Consider the following 17,090-nt stretch of genomic DNA (forward strand, 5'->3'; position numbering starts at 1 on the left):
AAGGAAATTAGTATATTTGATTCATGGTGGTGGGTATTTATGATTTGGCCCGGACGAACATACTGCTGTATATACTTGTTTTATTTTTTATTTTCTATAGAAATAAATGTTGACTTAATTTTCTATAGGAAAAAAATTTTCTATAGTAATAATATTTCGAATAATTTTTTTATAGAAATTAAATTTTGACAAAACATTCCATATAAATACAATAGTGACAAAATTTTCTATAAAAAACAGCTTTGACAATTTTTTCTGTCATATGTGTGTAGGTATATAGCCTTAAAATAAAATTAAAAACAATAAATTCGAATTATTGTTCGAATTATTTCAAATAAATTGATATGGGGATTAAAATGGATCGATCCAGCCCATTTGCTAGTCTAACATTCTAGGAAACATAAAATGATAGCCGTAATTGGAAGTTGATTTTTATTTCCAATCGTGGTGTACATTGATCGAATGCATAACGCATTGGAAACTAATTTGCGTAAAAACTTTTTTAGTTACAAAAATGTGAAGTGTTTTAAAAAATTTGGTTTAGCCGGAGTCGGAGTCGAGCAAAATTTTTACGACTCCGACTCCGACTCCAGCCAAATCTTCAGACTCCGACTCCAAGACTCCGACTCCGACTCCGACTCCACAGCCCTGGTGGTTACTTCACAGCTTCAACTTTTTCAAACAATTCTAAAAAAATTTTGTAGAACTGTTCATTCTTAGCAAAAAAAAAAATATTAAAGTTTCTTATCAACATAACATATATAGAGTTCCCCATTCCTTGTGAAGAGTTTGTAACAGAAAGTGCACTAGAATATAGCATAACAAAATATAAAAAGCTTTTCAAATATTTTGTAGAGATATAATCATTCGATATGCCCAAAAGACTTCAACTTCTTCAGCAACTTGATGCACATCTATACTAGGATCTGATCTTTTTCAGTTTGGTTTTTATTTTTTTTAGTTTTGAGCACCATTTGTTTTCCATTGTCTCTGCCATTTTTTGTTACTCAATACACAAACATTTTATCCCTATTGTGATTTACATTAATTTAAATAAAAATAGCATGGAAAAAGTCCTTTTGTGCCAGCACCTAACAACAAAATTTTTTTCTATATGTAGAAGGACTTAATATTAGGGGACTTGATATTATTTCTATAGAAATTTTAGTCCAAATCTGTTTTCTATAGTAAATTTTGTAAAAGAAAAACAATAATTGTAAACATGTAAATATCACAGACTTGATAAATTAATGAAAAATATTAATATAACATGCCAATGAAGATGCAATTCAATTAATTGCTAGAAAATTTTGTTACAATTTTATTTTTATAGAAATATTTGTCAAAATGTTATTTTTACAGAAAACTTTGTCAAAATATTATTTTTATAGCAAATTTTGTCAAAATGTTATTTTTATAGAAAATTCAAAATTCTATTTCTATAGAAAATTTTGTCAACATTTAATTTTAATGGAAAATTTTGTCAAAATTATATTTTTATAGAAAAACTTGTTAAAATTTTATTTTTATAGAAAATTTGGTCAAACATTTTTTTTATAGAAAATTTTGTCAAAATTTTATGTTTATAGAAAATGTTGTCTAAATTTTATGTTTATAGAAAATTTTGTCAAAATTTTATTTCTATAGAAAATGATGTGGAAAAAATTGTTATCAAAATTTTGTTTTTATAGAAAATGTTGTCAAAAATTTATTCCTATAGAAAAGTGTATCAAAATTTTATTCCTGTAGAAATTTGTGTCAACATTTTATTTCTATAGAAAATTTTGTCAAAATTTTATTTTTGTAGAAAATTATGTCAAAATTTTATTTTTATAGAAAAATTTGTCAAAATGTTATGTCTATAAAAAATTTTGTCAAAATTTTATTTCTATAGAAAATTTTGTTAAAATTTTATTTCTATATAAAAATTTGTCAAAATTGTATCTTTATAGAAAATTTTTTAAAAATTTTATTTTTATAGAAAATTTTGTCAAAATTTTATTTTTGTAGAAAACGTTGTGAAAATTGTATTTTTATATATAATTTTGTCAAAAAGATTATATATATATTTGTAGAAAACTTTGTTGAAGTCGTATTTTTATAGAATATTTTGTCAAAATTTTATTTTTGTAGAACATTTTGTCGAAGTTTTATTTTTGTAGAAAATTTTGTCGAAGTTTTATTTTTGTAGAAAATTTTGTTGCAATTTTATTTTTGTAGAAAATTTAGTCAAAATTTTGTAAAAAAAAAAATTTTATAAAATTTTATTTCTATAGAAAATTTTGTATAAATTTTATTTCTATAGAAAATTTTGTAAAAATGTTATTTCTATAGAAAATTTTGTAAACATTTTATTTCTATAGAAAATTTTGTAAAAATTTTATTTCTATAGAAAATTGTGTAAAAATTTTATTGCTATAGACAATTTTGTTAAACTTTTATTTTTATAGAAAGTTTTACTTCTATAGAAAATTTATCAAAATTGTGTTTCTATTAAACTTTTAGTTATATAGAAATTTTTATTTCTATAGATAAATTTGTCAATTTTTTTTTCTATAGAAAATATTGTTAAACTTTTATTTTTATAGAAAATTTTGTCAAAATTTTTATTTTTGTAGCAAATTTTGTCAAATTTTATTTTTATAGAAAGTTTTGTCAAAACTTTATTTTTATAGAAAATTTTATCGAAATTTTATTTTTGTAGAATATTTTGTCAATTTGCCTGAAATTGAAAATCTAGAGATACTTGAGGACCACCAAAAGGTGTGCCGAAAATGGTCCGTATCGTTCCATGTTTTGGTATAGCCCCCATATAGACCGATCTCCCGATTTTACATCTTGGGTTTATAGAATCCGTAGTTTATATACAATTTGCCTGAAATTGGAAATTTATAGGTATTTTAGGACCATAAAGAGGTGTGCCACAAATGGTGACTATCGGTCCATGTTGTGGCGTAGCTCCCAGAAACCGTAGTTTTTATCCGATTTGCCTGAAATTGTAAATATTCTGGTATTTTAGGCTCACAAAAACGTGTATCGGATTAAGTTTTTATCGGTCCATTTGGTAATGTCTCCATATAGACCGACTTCACTTCTTGAGGGTATAGAAGGCGCACTGATCATGAAAATTGCTTGAAACTCAATGTAAAATTTCCAGATTTTACTTCTCGGGTGAAAATCTACACATTTAAAATTCCAATCAAGACGTTATTTTATAATTTTCTTGCACACTTACAACAGATGTTAATGATTCCTCTAAAACTCAAACAAAAATGGTTCTTATAATCCAGAATCTGATATAGTCCTCATAGCTGAAATCTTTAAATTTATCTTCGGGAAGTGTCCTCAACTCCTCAAGCCCTTCTGAAATTTCAAAGGAAGTCCTAATATTTGGTTCATGGTGATGGGTATTTAAGATTCGACCCGGCCGAACTTACTGCTGTATATACTTGTTATAGAAAATCTTGTCAAAATTTTATTTTTGTAGAAAATTTTGTCAAAATGTTATGATTATAGAAAATTTTGTGAAAATTTTATTTCTATAGAATATTTGGTCAAAATTTTGACAAAATTTTATTTCTGCAGAAAATTTTGTCAAAATTTTATTTCTATATACAATTTTGTTATATTTTTATTTTTATAGAAAATTTTACTTCTATAGAAAATTCATCAAAATTGTATTTCTATTAAACTTTTAGTTATACAGAGATTTTTATTTCTGTAGATAATTTTGTCATAATTTTATTTCTATAGAAAAAATTGTTAAACTTTAAGTTTGTACAACGACTCCTAGTTGTACATCGAAGATACAGGCGAAGGAATAAAAGAAAGCGATGTGCTCGCCACGATGGTTTAGTGAAAACTCAATTTATTAATAATTTACCATGACTTATATACTAGAAAGTAAAATACTTCTTATTCTAATTATAGCTAAGTGTTTGCTGCTATCTGTTCATATGGAAAATCCTTCACATGGATTTTATTACTATACGCTTGCGTAGCATACTCATCAGTGTGTTATCAACCCTAGTGGTTCTATTATATTTAGGTAGACCGCTGATAACACTTCTGCCTACAGACAATACACAAGCGCATTTGTTCACATAGATAACAGCCAACAATGTTTGGGTACAGCAAACTATGCTGGTGGCAATTATTGACAATATGGGAATCTATGAAATATAAAAGGCAGCTGTACAGAACTGTACAAAGTTTTATAGAAAATTTTGTCAAAATTGTACAGAAATTTTTGTTAAAATTTTATTTTTGTAGAAAATTTTGTCAAATTTTATTTTTGTAGAATATTTTGTCACAATTTTATTTCTATAGAACATTTTGTAATTTTTTTTTCTATAGAAAATTTTGTAAAATTTTTTTTTCTATAGAAAATTTTGTAAAAATTTTATTTCTATAGAAAATTTTGTACAGATATTATTTATTTTGTCAAAATTTTATTTCTAAAGAAAATTGTGTCAAAATTGTATTTTTGTAGAAAACTTTGTCGAAGTTTTATTTTTATAGAAAATCTTGTCAAAATTTTATTTTTGTAGATAATTTTTTCAAAATTTGTTATTATATTCGTTTTGTTTGTTATCATATTTATTTGGGCAAAGCCCTATAGACTGCATGATGGTTGGATGTACAGCTGTTTCGGAATTACCACATTCCCCATCAGCATCTTCTACTTGCAGCAAAACCAATTATCAGAATAAATTCGGGTAATTTACTCAACCCAAATTAAACTACACTTGAACCTTCCGAAAAAAGGTTTGATAGTCGGCTACTGCCTAAACAAATCTGCAAGCATATCTCTTTTCCTTTGCCAAACTCAAATCATCGATTTGAATGTAGTTGGCTGGGTTCGTTTTTCGGAATTACCTCATTCCCCATCAGCATCTTCTACTTGCAGTAAAACTATCAACCAATTATCAGAATAAATTCGGGTAATTTACTCAACCCAAATTAAACTACACTTGAACCTTCCGAAAAAAGGTTTGATAGTCGGCTACTGCCCAAACAAATCTGCAAGCATATCTCTTTTCCTTTGCCAAATTCAAATCATCGATTTGAATGTAGCTGGGGTTGTTTTTGAGCGTGCTTCCTCTATCTTCATTCGTTTTGTTTGTTATTGTTGGTTTTCTCTTCAACCAACCAAATAGAGGATGCTAATGAGGAATGTGGTAATTCCGAAACATCCAACTATCTTGCAGTCTTTAGGGCTTTGCCCCAATAAATATGACTAGCATACTTTTCCTCGTTTGGTTAAGCTACACTTGTAGTTTAGCCAATGCATGGTTTTAAGCTGAAATCAAAAACAACAATAAAAATTTTATTTTTGTAGAAAATTTTGTCGAAATTTTATTTATGTATATTTTTTTCGAAATTGTATTTATGTAGAAAATTTTGTAAAAATTTTATTTTTATAGAAAATTTGTCAAAATTTTATTTTTGTAGAAAATTTTGTCGAAATTTTATTTTTGTAGATTTTTTTTAAATTTAACTTTTGTAGAAAAATTTGTCGAATTTTTATTTTTGTAGAAAATTATGTCAATATTTTATTTTTATTTTTATAGAGAATTTGTCAAAATTTTATTTTTGTAGAAAATTTTGTCGAAATTTTATTTTTGTAGAAAATGTCAAAATTTTATTTTTGTAGAATTTTTTTTTTAATTTAATTTTTGTAGAAAATTTTGTGAATATTTTATTTTTATAGAAAATTTAATTTTTGTAGAAAAATTTCTCAAAATTCTATTTTTATACAAAATTTAGTCAATTTTTTTATTCCTTATTTCGCGTCACACTCACATCTCTAGTTCCGACCATCTTTGCTTTTAGCGATTGCTACAAAAAAATCTAAAATCAATAAGCAATCTCATGGTCCAAGCCAGAGTTCATGTATGGATTCTAATAGCCTCTAAAACACAAAGGGTTCTCTTTGCAGTATAAACTATAGTCCTTGGCAACAGTTTATAGCTACTTTTTACTCCTTGTAATGAATACTCTAGGAGAAATTTCATCTCTGAACACATGATGTTCTGTCTTTGCTGAACTACTGCTGATTCAATGTAAGTTCTTGGTGTGCTCTTTTGGTCGACATGGAAAACAGGCTTAGACCCTAGTAGGAGTTACATTGATAGTTAAGTTTACCATCTTCTACTCGTATTCCCCCTACACAGCCAAATGGTTGGCAATGCATGGTACATGGAACATTATGCCTCTTATGGAAGTTATTATAAACAAACATTCGATATCCATTTGAAGTTGCAAGTTTATGACACAACAAACAATATAAAAAAATGGTTGTAAATCGACACAAAAATACAGAAGGATAGAAGAAGTTCAATGAAATCCAAATAAATGAATGTCTCTTAGAGTGAATGAATGACTACCATTAATTGCCTTTAACATAATGTTATTACAAAGTTTTCCTCTCTACGATATCTTCAATAATTGTCCTGTGTTGATAGGGCAACGAGCAGAGAGAGAGAGAGAGGGTGAACGAGAGTGAAGTGAAAATACTTGACTTGTTCGCCTTTCTTTCTGCATCTGCGAAAACTTTTAGTGTTAATTTAAAAGTTCAAGTCTCTGCCAAAGACAATTTATTGGAGTTTTTAATGGAATGGAAAGCAAATGGAGAAATGTTACTGTCTGCCATAAACAGGTCATTAAATTTTATTAAAGCTGTAAAAAGGATAACTATTACTATAGCCTATATTAAGGAATAAAATTTGTCCAGGATGAGTTGAGCATGGTTTTCGATTTTATGTTAAAAGTGTGCGGAATGCTTATTTTGGCGGAGGTTATTGGAGTTGCCTATAAAATTAAATTAGAAATTTCCTTAATGTCATCAACATAATAAATGGATTATAAAATTTCAAGAGAAATATGAAAATGTTTGCTTTACTGTTATATACGTAACTCCATCTCCAGTTGCTGAGTCTGTTTAATGATTGGTTTACCACAAATTTAAATATTTCTGTTTTAAAGCGATATGATCCACGAAGCTATGGTAGTCTGATTGCCTGATTCAAAGATACCAGTGAAATGTATATCCATTACCATAGAATGTGGACGGGGGTATAATAAACTTGACATTCGGTTTGTAACACATAGAAATATCGATTTTCTACTATATAAGGTAAATATTCTTGATTAGAGAGAATTTCTAAGGCTTCAGTATTGATTGATGATAGCCTGATATTTGACATAAGATGACCTAGCTGTGTGTCCCCTGACGGCACGTCGGTCTGTCGAAAAATTGTTGTTAAAAGCAAATACAAAGTGTGAGAGACAATTGTTAGACCTTTTTATACGCTCCACCGTGAAATTCTGATTCGATCTAAGCATGTCCGTCCTTCCGTCCGTCTGTTGAAATCACGCTAACTTCCGAACGCAATAAGCTATCGACTTGAAACTTGACATAAGTAGAAGAGGTGTGCACGTGACATGAAATTGTCGTGACTTACGAAAATTTTCGTGATTCGTGCGTGAGTGTGCGTGAGCGTGAGTCACGAAAATAATATCTTCGTGAGTGTGCGTGAGTAACGAATTACACTCACGAAAATATTCCTGCTCACCAACATAAAACGCTTAAGAGTTAAATTAAATTACAATTTTAGTGACACCTGGGATGTTAAGAGTTTAATAACACTCTCGATTTTAATAATGCTCATGTTTTCAGACACTTCAGTAAGGTAAATAAATCATAAAATTATTCGTGAGTCACGATATTTTTCGTAAGTCACGGTATTTTTAGTGAGTCACGACGTTTTCGTACGTGAGTGTGCGTGAGTAAAAATTTTCTTTTCGTGAGTGTGTGTGAGTCCTACCAAAAAATATCGTGCGTGAGAGTGTGTGAGTATAATTTTTCAGTCGTGAGTGTGCGTGAACGTGAGTAAACTACTACTCACGTGCACACACAGAAAAAAAAGTGTCTCGTAAAATTAAGAAGATTTTTACAATAATTTATTACAAGAATTTTCCAGAATTTTAGTTCATTTTTCGTATCTTGAACGAAAATTAACTACTCGAAAGGAAACTTTACAAATTCTAAGTAGCAATCGTTTAGTTAATGGCCTACAAAATACGATGGAAATTTCCTTAAAAAATTTCTTAACTGGTAGTTAAAAATTCGTTTGTCATGCTATAAAACTACTTGTGAAATGTAAAGTATTTTCTAAATAATAAGTGCAATTTACTATAAGATTTTTTTGTATGAGAAAATATTTTTTTACGAAAAATGAACTTGAAAGTGGATAGCCATTTCTTCACTGTTAGAAAAATATGTTTTTCATATGTTCCGATATAAACAAAATGTGTTTCGGGCACGATTTTAAACCACAATATATTTAAGTGCGAACATGTAATGTTCCTAAACTAACACTAAATGTTTGGGACATCTATGTTAATATGTTAGAAAATATTATGTTTGGGGCATGAATGTTTCATAAAACTCATATGTGTGAATACAAACATATATAAATTTACAAATTTCGACTAAACATACATATGTTGTGATATTTTATTCAAAGCGACAGAGAGAGTATAGAGAGAAATAGAGATGGAAACCGGGAGAGTTAACGAAAGATATCAATATAACACAGCAAAAGAGTCAAAAAAGAACAATTTCTGTGAAACCGCTTGTATGTTGTTTTATGATAAGGCCAAAAATTTGATATGTTTAAGTCTAAATATTATTTAATTTGAATAAAGAGAATATACATTCTGAACCAAGAGAATAGACATTTGAAAAACAAACAGCTTATGTTTTCGCCTTGAGAGCAGCATTTTATGTATGTGTGGACATGTGTTTTGTTTATCATTTTGGCATTATGGGCACAATTTTTTTCTTGGTTCTTTAAAAGAAATCAGGGGTCTTCATAAAAATAACGAAAGGGCACTATACTCTTTTTAGAGTTGGGACAGTAAAATGAAATAAGGAGGAAATAGTGAAAAATTACACAGTAAAATGTAAAAAAACAAACTTTAGTTCCTCTTTATTAAAAAGTAGTCCACGAGGAGTTGACGGACACCATCAAATATAAAAGCGGGCATTAAGTTCGAGTTTTACAGCTAAAACAATTAAAAAAGTTTATTTTCTTTAAAATGAATTATTAAAGAAAAATAAAAGGAATTTTAGAGCGATGGTGTTAAATGCTAGTAAAAAACTGTTCACTCCTAAATAAATTTATGTTTATATTATAAAATTATGTATGTATGTTTATACTCGACTCCACGTTCTTCTTTTGTTAGTTTTTGAATTCCTTCCAAATTTTAAAGTTTTGTACAAAAACAGTTTTTTATTACAAGATTGTTATTTTTGCAAAAAAATAATATTTTATCCAAAAATCAGTCAATTTCGTTTATATCAAGCACTGTTACTGACTATAAATCTTTAATAACGCACATTTCGAAGTTTCATTAAAAAAAAAATAATAATAATATAGTATAAATATAAATGTTAAATTAAAAAAAAAAAAAAACAAAAAAAAATGTTCGGTCGGAGCAGGGATTGAACCCACGACCCTTTGCATACAAGGCAGACATGCTAACCACTGCTCCACGTGGCAAACAAATGTTTGTTTCTGTTAAATAATGTTATGTTTGCATAGGCTCGTGGGCGCTGCAAACTATGCTATATAAATGTAACTTAAAACGATAATTATCTACTGGTGACTATAACAGCTACGTAGCCCAGTGGATAGTGTGTTGGCTTACAAACTGTATGGTCCTCGGTTCGATTCTCCGTGCAGGCGAAAGGTAAAATTTAAAAAATTTATAAAAGTGAATAATTTCTTCAACATTATTTGTATTACAGAGAAAGGTGCCAATAACTAAAAAATTTCGTGGAAGTGAAAATTACGAGTATGTTAGGGAATGAGCACAATCGTGTTTGGGAAAAAGTCTTCCAAGCATATAATATTTTTGGCTCAAAATGCTTTCAAACATATAATATGTTCACATAAAACAAACATATTAATGTTTCGGCAGTATGCAATAATATATGTGCTTCCTGCAAAATATGTTTGGAACATATGTTAAAGAAGCGATTTTTTTTGAGGGTGTTACTGACTATTCCTATAGTTAATAATTGTTGGTAAAAAATTACACAATGAAATATTTTTAGTTCACATGTAATTGAATTTATAGACATTTTCATCAAAAATGGTAGATAACATTTCATGAAAATTTTGCAAATTTTAAGTTAAACGTTTCATCGCTCATAAACTGGTGTGCCTTTACGAATATTATTCTTAGAGTAAATTGTCAGCAGATGCGATGAACTAATGCATAGTACAGAGATCTTTATCGGAATAGTGGAATGTGATTAATGTAAAGATGATGTTGCTTGAGTTTTGTTGTGTATACATGAGCGTGGGGTTGTTTTTATTTTTGTTCATTTAGTGGCTTGTGTGTGTGTGTGTTTGTTATTCGTTGATGGTTTTTGGCCGGATGAGGTGTTGTTTTCAATAAAGGCACATGTGTTTTTGTTGTTGTAGGAATGTTTTGGCTTTGCTTGGTTTTGTTTGGCATGCTTCAGTTGTATAGTTGGCGTTGGCGTGGGCTGTTGCATCTTTTAAGTAGGTATGCAACAAGGGAATATAAAGGCATGGAATATTTTGGATTTTTGAGTCATATATTGGTGTTTGTTTATTAAACCTTTTAAATGAAAGTTATTAATATTTTATCGGTAGTTTAGAAAAAAGTTATTAAGAATATTTAGTAAAATATGTTGAAATTGAAAGTGTATTGAAATTTTCATTATTCAATGTAAAAAATTAATATTCAATTCCAGATGAATTTGGAAAATTTTTGTAATATCTCAGCGTATAGTTTATTCATAAATTGGTAAGTATTTTTTTAATATGGCTTTCTTTTGAAAAGAATATTTTTTATGTATATTATTATTTGTTAATTATTTTTTTTGGAAACCAGTTTAATGTTTTTCTTTGTTGTAAAAGCGATATTTAATTTCAGAGCAACTCCAGACGGATTCAAACAAATTTAAAAAGGTAGAGAATTGGTAAGTTTTCTTTTAAAAATTGGCTTTCTTTCAACTAGAATATTTACGTTTTTATGACCTTTTTATCATCAAAATTACAGGTTTTTAATACCTTATTTTAGTATTTCTTTAATAAAGTTTTTTGGAAACCAATGTAATATTTTTAATGTAAAAACAAATATTTAATGTCAGAATAACCCCTTAAAAATTTGGACAAATTTTTAGTACTCCTTTGCCTGTAATTTAATAGTGAATTGGTAAGTTTTCTTTAACTTTCTTCTAACCCTGGACAGCCATCCTTATTTTTTGTACATTAACGTCATCCTTCGTCATTTTGACTACGGCTGATTTCAAGACGATATAATTTTCATCGTGAGCGAAAAAGTGAACCAAACTTGCATTTATTTTCTTATTCAATTTGGTTTTAAGTAGTATAAAACAAAAATTCATAAAACGGTCGAATTAGTATAACTTAAATTTACCATTTCCCAATAGACTAAAATGCATTTTAAATCGAAAATGAAATTACGTGTCGTCATTTTGATGACTGTCTAGGAATATCAAGAATATTTGCTTTTTTATGCATATTATTATTTTTTTCATTAGATTTTTTGAAAAGTTATTTAATAATTTTATTTAATATTTAATTTCAGAGTAACCCAAATAAATTTGGACAACTTTTTATAAAGGGTGATTCTTTTGAGGTTAGGATTTTCATGCATTAGTATTTGACAGATCACGTGGGATTTCAGACATGGTGTCAAAGAGAAAGATGCTCAGTATGATTTGACATTTCATCATGAATAGACTTACGATCTGCCACAACGTCGAATTTTCAGTGAATGGGCCCTAGAAAAGTTGGCAGAAAATCCGCTTTTTTATCGACAAATTTTGTTCAGCGATGAGGCTCATTTCTGGTTGAATGGCTACGTAAATAAGCAAAATTGCCGCATTTGGAGTGAAGAGCAACCAGAAGCCGTTCAAGAACTGCCCATGCATCCCGAAAAATGCACTGTTTGGTGTGGTTTGTACGCTGGTGGAATCATTGGACCGTATTTTTTCAAAGATGCTGTTGGACGCAACGTTACGGTGAATGGCGATCGCTATCGTTCGATGCTGACAAACTTTTTGTTGCCAAAAATGGAAGAACTGAACTTGGTTGACATGTGGTTTCAACAAGATGGCGCTACATGCCACACAGCTCGCGATTCTATGGCCATTTTGAGGGAAAACTTCGGAGAACAATTCATCTCAAGAAATGGACCGGTAAGTTGGCCACCAAGATCATGCGATTTGACGCCTTTAGACTATTTTTTGTGGGGCTACGTCAAGTCTAAAGTCTACAGAAATAAGCCAGCAACTATTCCAGCTTTGGAAGACAACATTTCCGAAGAAATTCGGGCTATTCCGGCCGAAATGCTCGAAAAAGTTGCCCAAAATTGGACTTTCCGAATGGACCACCTAAGACGCAGCCGCGGTCAACATTTAAATGAAATTATCTTCAAAAAGTAAATGTCATGGACCAATCTAACGTTTCAAATAAAGAACCGATGAGATTTTGCAAATTTTATGCGCTTTTTTAAAAAAAAAAAAGTTATCAAGCTCTTAACAAATCACCCTTTATTTCCCCACAGCGTACAATGTAATAGAGAATTGGTAAGTTTTATATTAAAACTTTGGCTTTCTTTCAACTAGAATATTTATTTTATTATATCTTTCACATCGATAACAACACAGTTTTATGAGTTTATTTAGAATACTTCATTATTTCTCTAATTGTTTCAGGTACAAATTTTATGAGATACGTTTTCCAAAGAAAATTTGAATTCCTTACACCATTTGATAAAATGCCCCAAATATGGTAAGTTACAAGCTAAAATGAAGAATTAAAAATAATATTTCATTACATGGTATTAATTTTTAACAATTTTCATTATTGTTTCCACTTCTTCCAGCAAGATATGTGAAAAAATTACCTACGATGAATAAAAAAAGGATAAGTCAAAATGTCCAAACAGCGGGTTCAAATGAACTACTCTCTTTTCCATGTGGTCATAATTTTTATTCACAAAAAACATAGTATTAAGAACTTTCATCATAAGTTTTTATAATAAAGTACTTTTGCTTAAAGATAGTTTAATTTTAATGTATGAAAATTCTCATAATAGTAAAACGGTTTATTGTTCCTTTAATTATTTAATTTCTCTATACTGTGGAATGATTGATTTAAAAATAGTCTAGTCGTCGACATTTTAAAGAGACTGTTAACCTATTTTTATTATCGGCTTTCCCACAAAATAAGCAAGTAAACCAAAATAATACTGACTTTTTAACTTGGTAGGTGTATATAAATCTTATGGTGTTGTAAAAATGAACTAAACTACAATGTTATAGATGAACTAAAATTTAAGAAAATTATAAACTAGACAAGTTGAAAAAAATCTTAAGGGCTAAATCATGGTCAATATTACTACAGATTAGTTCATTTTGCAATGGAAAAGGGTTCACTGTTTTTTCAGTGCACCTCTAATAAATAGTTGTTATTGATGTAGATCCGATTGTATTGCAAATGGGCCATCTTGAACTATATAGCTCCCATATAAACCGACCCCCATATTTAACTAACGGAGCCTCTTGGAGGAGCGAACTTCATAAAATCCGATTGAAATTTGGTATGTGGTCTCTAACAACCATGCCCCATCCCCATCCCCAGATTTCGCCTCAAGGAGAAGCATATGTAATCCGATCCGGCTAAAATTTCGTACATGGTGTTGGTATATAGTCTCTAACAACCATGCAAGAATTGGTCCATATCGGTCCATAATTATATATAGCCCCCACATAAACCGATCGCCAGATTTGACCTTGGAAGAGAAAAATTCATCCGATCCGGTTAAAATTTCACACATGGCGTTAAACTCTGGTCTCTAACTACCACGTACAAATGGTCCATATGGGTCCAAAATTGTATAAACCGATGCTCAGATTTAATTTCCGGAGCTTCCAGGAAGTGCTTACAAGAGACTCCGCGAGCCAAATCTGAGAATCGGTTTATATGGGTGCTATATATTATTAGGGACCGATATCGACCAACTTTTGCATGGTTTGTAGAGGCCATATATTTACTAATATTACTTACCAAATTTCAACCGGATCTGATGAAATTGGCAACTCAAGGATGCTACTGAAATTAAATCTGGGGATAGGTTTATATATACCAATTTATTCATGGTTGTTAGAGACCATAGAATAATAACGCGTACCGAATTTCAGCCGGATCGGATGAGATTTACTCCTCCAAAGGGCTCCGGAGGTCAAATCTGGGGATCGATTATTTAATACGTAAAAGCCCATATGGTCTATTTACAATACAATTTCAACAGATGGACATCGCTCGATCGAATAAAATTTTCACAACGACCCCCAATATATATACTTTATGGCATCTCATACCAATATTTCGATGTGTTCCAAAACAGTTTGCCACTTTTTTCAAACGGTTTTAATCTCTGAATATTAAATGTTAAAAATTTTGAACTAAATGGATTTAAATTTAAACAAGTATATACGGCCGTAAGTTCGGCCAGGCCGAATCTTATGTACCCTCCACCATGGATTGCGTAGAAACTTCTACGAAAGACTGTCATCCACAATCGAAATACTTGGGTTGTGGTATCTTAAAACTTCTTAACATCGTTTTCTAAATTGTGAGTTAGTCCATACGTGGTATATATATTAGACAAAAAAGTTATGTATAGTTAAGTCTACAAATAATTACGAATCGATATGGACTTTTTGCACGGTACGTAGAGAGCCAGAATTGAAATATGGGGGTCTCTTATATGGGGGCTATATACAATTATGAACTTGAATATGGACCAATTTTTGTGTGATTGGAAATCGATTTATCTGAGGGATATATATATAACTATCAGCGTTGCCAATTTAGCTTTTTTCCCGCTAGATTTGGCTTTTTTTGAAGACGTTTAGCGGGGAAAAAATGCATTTAGCTTTTTGCTTTTTTTGTGGCTTTTTTTTTCATGACCCTTTTAGCTAATTTTGGCTTTTTTTATTTTCGACATGTTCCTATTGAAATATGGATAAAACTTCGTTTTTATCTAAGCCTTGCTGCCAGAATAAGGTTTTCCACATATTTCAATTCCTTATATAAACTGTCAGTAAATTATTAGGAATATTAGCATTTGACTCGTTTATCCTTTTTATGTTATTATAATATTCTAAAGTTATTATGATATTACTAAATTAAAATAGTAGATGTGAATTGCTTTATACATTGAAAAAATATTGTGGTGAGGCCAAAGATTTAATTTCCTTAAAATACGAACGCGAATTTTTGTTATAATAGCATTTGTGAATTTCTCTTATATAAACTGTTTTCCTTGTCCAATAGCCGATAAATTCTTTTTGTCCTTATAGTTAAGTGATTCAACTAAAAATGGGTATTTTTTCATGAAAGAAGGCTAGGGTCAATTCTAAAAAATTCTTAAAATTAATGAAATAGTCTTTAAATTTGTGGAGTTTTTTGTATCTTGACCACAAACCAAAATAGCGTTCAAAAATAGAAGAGGTTTTTCAACATTTTATTTTAAAAACGTATACATAGAATAATTTCTACTTAAAGTCGAGTCTGAATTTGGAAATTTAAGTTGTCGTTAGCACGTTTTTAAAGCACTGTGATAGCTCATGAAGAAAAAGCTGAAAAAACGAATAAATTCAAATTTGACTCGGAATCAATACCAAAATCATTAGTGTACCAAATCTTTGGAACCGAACATAGAAATAATTAAGGAAATAAAGTTTTGAATGTGGTATTATTTTTTTTTTAACATCAAAAAAATGCAATGATAGGATCAAAACAAATCTGCTATATATTAATGGAATGGATTTACATTTACGAAAATTAGACAACAATAGGTTTGTATGGGAAATTTTCGAATAAAAGTTATTCAATATAAACTTGCAAGACAGTTAAAATGGGTTTTTTTCTTTTGGGTAAAATTAGGAAAAGTGTACACGTTCACGAATTTATCATTAATTCAGTTAAAACGAAATATATTGATATTATCTTATGTGACATTGTGCAATATATCGCACATTGGACTTGTTGATGATTAACCAGCTGACAATTGCAAGTTTACTGAGAAAAATGTTTTTACTAGGAAATATAAACGAAGGACTTCCAGTAAAAATTTGTGATAGTAATCAAAATGTATCGAGTATGCAAACAGAGCTAATATGACTTGAATTTTCTTACAGTCTCACAGAAATTGAACTAAAATGAATACAATTAAAATAATATGCATTTTAAGTGAAATAAAGCCTTTAAGTTTGTTAAATTTCAATCAAAAATGTGACTTTTGATACAAAACATTTTAGCTTTTTTTCTAGCTATTTTTTAACATTTTTTAGCTTTTTTTGGCTATTTTCTTGGACAAATCTAGCGGTTTTTTGTGAAACAATTCTGGCAACGCTGATAACTATAGACCGATATGGACCTAGTTAGGCATGGATGGATGAAATTTGCTCCTCCAAGAGGCTCCAAAACCAAATCTCGGGATCGGTTTATATGGGGCTATATATGATTATGGCCTGATATGGACCACTTTTGGCATGGTTGTTAAATATCATATACGATCACCACGTACCAAATTTCAAGCAGGTGGGATGAATTTTGCTTCTCCAAAAGGCACCGGAGGTCAAATCTGGGGATCGGTTTATATGGGAGCTATATATAATTATGGGCGGATACACTAATAGAAAAAATTACGTTCCATAGTCGTGAACGGACGGTGACAAAATGAAACGGAAACGTTCACAAAAAATCAAAACGGAATGTTCACAATTTCGTCCACGGGCGTTCACAATTTCATGAACGGCATTCGTTTTTCTTTGGCCATGAAAAGTCTTAAAATAGTAGTTAGACGTTATTATGGCAACTCCCTCGGTGGTGCAATGTGCTAAGGCGACTGTTAACGCGTATGGTGCAGGAAACACAGGTTCGAGTCACGCCAGCGGAAGTTTTTTTTAATTTTGTTTATAAAGTCGTAACCATAACGTTGTCAGATCA

The 17,090-nt window shown here is 29.9% G+C and overlaps 1 protein-coding gene and 1 long non-coding RNA gene across 2 annotated transcripts in view; one reads left to right on the forward strand and one right to left on the reverse strand.

The window, feature by feature from the left end:
* The window catches only part of LOC142233506 (uncharacterized), a 329,935-nt gene that overhangs the window by 232,081 nt on the left and 80,764 nt on the right, over positions 1–17,090 (reverse strand). The window lies entirely within an intron of this gene.
* LOC142242943 (uncharacterized) lies at positions 10,377–11,688 on the forward strand. The gene is made up of 5 exons (XR_012724263.1): positions 10,377–10,584; positions 10,796–10,848; positions 10,936–11,023; positions 11,195–11,259; positions 11,656–11,688. It is a non-coding gene; the product is annotated as an uncharacterized LOC142242943 (long non-coding RNA).

This window comes from Haematobia irritans, chromosome 1 (genome assembly GCF_050003625.1).
Source record: "Haematobia irritans isolate KBUSLIRL chromosome 1, ASM5000362v1, whole genome shotgun sequence".
Lineage (NCBI taxonomy): Eukaryota > Metazoa > Arthropoda > Insecta > Diptera > Muscidae > Haematobia > Haematobia irritans.